The sequence below is a fragment of the Bidens hawaiensis genome, unplaced genomic scaffold (assembly GCF_021521415.1).
Source record: "Bidens hawaiensis isolate Kalapana, Puna unplaced genomic scaffold, B.hawaiensis_p1.1 tig00015320_1, whole genome shotgun sequence".
NCBI classification, from domain to species: domain Eukaryota; kingdom Viridiplantae; phylum Streptophyta; class Magnoliopsida; order Asterales; family Asteraceae; genus Bidens; species Bidens hawaiensis.
This window is the reverse complement of record NW_027492369.1, coordinates 516,993-521,814: the sequence shown is the minus strand read 5'-3', so window position 1 is coordinate 521,814 and position 4,822 is coordinate 516,993. Positions and strand designations below refer to the sequence as shown.

The 4,822-nt window shown below is 41.2% G+C and overlaps 1 pseudogene across 1 annotated transcript; it reads right to left on the bottom strand.

Annotated features, from left to right (window-relative positions):
• Window positions 1-1,882: 1,882 nt before the first annotated feature.
• Window positions 1,883-4,597, bottom strand: LOC143548941 (uncharacterized; annotated as a pseudogene). The gene is made up of 8 exons (XR_013138043.1): window positions 4,536-4,597; window positions 3,804-3,888; window positions 3,543-3,700; window positions 3,193-3,217; window positions 3,000-3,089; window positions 2,367-2,538; window positions 2,205-2,278; window positions 1,883-1,946 (listed from the first exon to the last, which is right to left on the bottom strand). The product of XR_013138043.1 is annotated as an uncharacterized LOC143548941 (transcript).
• Between the last annotated feature and the right edge of the window lie 225 nt (window positions 4,598-4,822).

Genomic DNA, 4,822 nt, shown 5'->3' with positions numbered 1-4,822 from the left:
GAGCATGCTTGCTGCTTGAGCATGCTTATTGCTTGAGCATGCTTGATGCTTGAGCATGCTTGCTGCTTGGGCATGCTTATTGCTTGAGCATGCTTGATGCTTGAGCATGCTTGCTGCTTGGGCATGCTTATTGCTTGAGCATGCTTGATGCTTGAGCATGCTTGCTGCTTGAGCATGCTTATTGCTTGAGCATGCTTGATGCTTGAGCATGCTTGCTGCTTGAGCATGCTTATTGCTTGAGCATGCTTGCTGCTTGAGCATGCTTGCTGCTTGAGCATGCTTATTGCTTGAGCATGCTTGATGCTTGAGCATGCTTATTGCTTGAGCATGCTCTGCCTTCATGTTTGGGCGCGCTGCTAGCGCGCGACCCGCTGAGGCGCAGAGTAATTGCCTGGGCTCGCGCGCGACCCGCTGTGGCGCAGAGTAATCGCCTGGGCGCGCTAGCGCGCGACCCGCTGAGGCGCAGAGTAATCGCCTGGGCGCTCGCGCGCGACCCGCTGTGGCGCAGAGTAATCGCCTGGGCGCGCTGCGCGCGACCCGCTGAGGCGCAGAGTAATCGCCTGGGCGCGCGCAGCGCGACCCGCTGAGGCGCAGAGTAATCGCCTGGGCGCGCGCGCGCGACCCGCTGAGGCGCAGAGTAATCGCCTGGGCGCTGGCGTCTGCGCGCGACCCGCTGAGGCGCAGAGTAATCGCCTGGGCTCGCGCGCGACCCGCTGTGGCGCAGAGTAATCGCCTGGGCGCGCGCGCGCGACCCGCTGAGGCGCAGAGTAATCGCCTGGGCGCGCGCGACCCGCTGTGGCGCAGAGTAATCGCCTGGGCGCGCGCGCAGCGCGACCCGCTGAGGCGCAGAGTAATCGCCTGGGCCGCGCTAGCGCGCGACCCGCTGAGGCGCAGAGTAATCGCCTGGGCGCGCGCTAGCGCGCGACCCGCTGAGGCGCAGAGTAATCGCCTGGGCGCTGCGCGCGAGCGACCCGCTGTGGCGCAGAGTAATCGCCTGGGCGCGCGCGCAGCGCGACCCGCTGAGGCGCAGAGTAATCGCCTGGGCGCGCTGCGCAGCGACCCAAAGGTTTTGAATATCCACATCAGGTAGGTTTTATGTAAAACCAACAGATCTGATAGGGTTTATAAACCTATGAATATGAGGTGTGGCTGCTTCTCGGACGAACCCAGATCTGAAAACCCAGATCTGAGGGTTTTCCCCAAAAGCTCGTTGTTTTCTTCCTGTTTCCTCCAGATCTGGAAGTATTTTCCAGATCTGAAAACACAGATCTAAGGATTTCCCCCAAAAGCTTGGTGGTTTCCTCCTGCATCTTCCAGATCTGGAAGTATTTTCCAGATCTGAAAACATAGATCTAAGGGTTTCCCCCAAAAGCTTGGTGGTTCTTCCTGAGATTTTGATGAACGGATCGGAGGGCCGTGAAGAGAGGCAGTGTGGTTCATTGCCGTCCCACGGATGGCGCCAATGTCGAAGCACGAAATGGAATCTGACCTGACCCATGACGGAGCTTCCACGGATTTCGAGATGAATGAACCGCATCCTGGTCTGCTGATCCTCTCCTCCGGCTGCTCGCGATCTGCAGTGGCGTTTTGGGGGTGTGGAGGTGACCGCTAAGATGATCTTGAAGATCTCTTGTTCACAGACACAAAAACTGATGGTGGCACCTACTGAGCATGACCCCATGATAAGGAGGTGAAGACTTCCTTATATAGAGTCTCATGGCCACCATCATGATACCCTAATGGGCCTAGCCCAATTAGGGCTACCTCCACAAACCTCCTCAGCCCAATAACAAATGTATTAGCCCATATAATAAAACAAACCAAATATAATAAATTTAGGATTGTAAACCGGGTTTAATACCATACCCCTACAGAAGCTTACGATGATCATTAGCCAGTGTCTTGAGGCTCCCCAATTCCTCGTACATTTGTCATCTGGTGGTTCACTGTAAGCACACGGACAAACGCATAGTCCAAATTAAAATAATTAGAATTTCTCAATAAAATATAAAAATTTACGTAGAATCATTCAACGTGATATAATAGGCTAAATCATCTACGCATTTACCATTCTGTTGTGTCACGTCAGAGATGACTTTTATAACTTTTTATGTACTAGAAGAAAGAAAAATATAAATTACCGTTTTTCTGTTTTACCAGCTAAATATAAAATATAACACATTAACATGAGTAAAAAAATGTACCTTCTAATGGCGGACCAACATAGGAATACGATGTAGAGTCCCATCAAACCTGGAGTCACGAAGCCCGCGCGAACCTGTTTTAATTTTAAAATTAAAAAAATAATAATAAATGATTAATTTGGGGAAAAAAATTAAATAAAAGATTTTGATGGTTGAACTTACTTTTGGGTGAAGAGAGACACTTGTCATAAGTTGGAGGAGGAAAAGTGTCCATGTAATAAAGGCAATGTTATACACACAAGAGAGTTGTGGTGTGTACCAAATATACATCAAAATGATTCCCACTATGCACACAAAATATTCACCAATTGCAATCAATGTGAAATGGGTACGGCTGGAAAGAAAAACAATATATATTATTAAAACAATCATAAATGCTTCAAATAAAAAGTAAGAAATATACTTATGTGGCATTTGGTTCATGCCATTTCACATTTGCAAGATGCTTAATTGCAAATTGTAATGTAGTCGTAACTCAACGTTTTATTGGTTCACTGATTTATCGGTTTTAAAAACAAGATGATTTCGTAAATAATTTAAAACTTTAAAATATAAATATATAACTAGTTCAATACATATTTTGTGGATTTGTAATATCAGTGTACTATAAAGGTTTAAATAAACAAAATAGGTAGTCAGGAGTAGTAACTTAATCAGTAAATGAGATTTTGAAAACAAAAAAAAAACTTTAAAAAAAATCTGATAAATTGTTTCTATCTTCAAGAAAAATATGAAGTTAATTTTTATTTTGGATAGTTTTCTTTCATATAACTAAGTTTTAAAGAAACTCATTACCATCTCTCCATATATTTTTCCGATAAGTAGCGATCATTCAACCATGTAATGAAGCGGATTATGCTTATTAGTTGAATAAACAAAAATACCCTGCAATATATCATAAACATAAACATGATGGTTAAGAATATTTCTTTAAGGTGGTAAAAAGGGAGTATAGAAATAAAGATACAAGGTTAAAAGATTTATTTACCCTGCACCAAAATGTGCAATAGACCCTGCCAAAAAAAATAAGAATTTATCATCAATCATTGCCAATATCAGTAAGCTTTTAAAGGGGTGTTTAAGGTTTGTTAATCAAAATACATATCTGCTTATTGTGTTATAATATAAGGGGCAAGATCATGAAAGAACTCCATAATACATATATACAATATATTATACTACATATATGTATATCATAGAGAATTCCATACTATACATGTCATATGATATACCGCACGCATATTTGTAGTATGGAGTTCTGTAGTTCTCTTAAAAAGAAGAGTTCAGTCATGATCTCTCCTCTATGAAGAAATGTTTAAAAAAAAAAAAGATACTAACCATATGCAAGAATGAGTTGTGTAGGGAGAAAGAAGGGTAGCACAACTAGTATGATCATGAGGATAATTTTAACAGACCACCAACTAGAATGCCACAACTCTTTTCTTCCATAACTTTTTGGTGCCACTAGTTGAAACAAGCATTATAAAGAAGAATATCTAATATATTATAAAGGATATGCCAAAAATCTTTCAAGGTAATTTGTATTTGTTTACTTAAATGTGTTTAAAAAAATGTTGAAAATATGTAAGAAAAGGATACAAAACATCCCATGCTCACTCTTAGAACTCCTTGTGTGCCTAGACAGTCTCCGCCACCTTCGCACCACCTTCGCAGGTTTTTAATTCTGCGTACACCATGAGAAATTATATCATGAGCTCGGGTCTTCTAACTTAAGAGAGTCTGAGCTCAGCCCGGTTAAGTTAAGAGAGCTTGATTTAGGCTCATGAGTAGTTTTTCAATCACGGCTTCTATCGAGCTCAATTCATTTATTATTTTTTAATTGTTTAGTTATTTTCTTTATATAAAATTATACGTATAAATTTTGTGTAAAACATAATATATCTTATTTAATTACTACTATCTTAATTTTGCATGTGACAATAAGTATAATGTAAATATATATTTACTATATTAAATTAAATTGATATAAATAGCTGGCTTGTTTAAACTTGCAAGCCTGGTCATGTTTGATGTATAAAGTTTTGACTTGAGCTCGTGTATTAAATGAGCTTTAACAGAGACTAAAGCTCCGTTCAATTTGAGCTTTTAGCAAACCAATCTCAAGTGAGCGGCTTGACTCCTTTAGACGATAACAACAAAATGTAGATCTTACTACTCATTTGGGTCAATGCAGTTGGGCCATAATCACGAACGGCCCATGCAAGCAAGTTCGCTAACAAAAACATGATGCTATACACGTATCGGGCCATCCAAGGGTTGGATCCATATCTGAACTGGGCCCACCACGAGCCCGTTAAGATCTTGGCATACCGGTCACTAGTAGTATTGTTTCCTAATCCTTCTTCCATCCCAGCTTCAAGTTTTACTGTCATGATAAATTATTCACTTCTCATCTGCAATTGTAAAATTATTATTATTTGTTAATATTACTCAATGCATCAATATATTTTTATTTATTAATAAAACTATTATAACTACCTAAAAGACCAAGAAATGCCTATGAGCCACATGTTGCTTGGCCACTATCTCATTAATGGCTCAAGGGTTCATATAGATCCGTGACTATTTTAATTAAAAGTACATGTTCATATTTACAT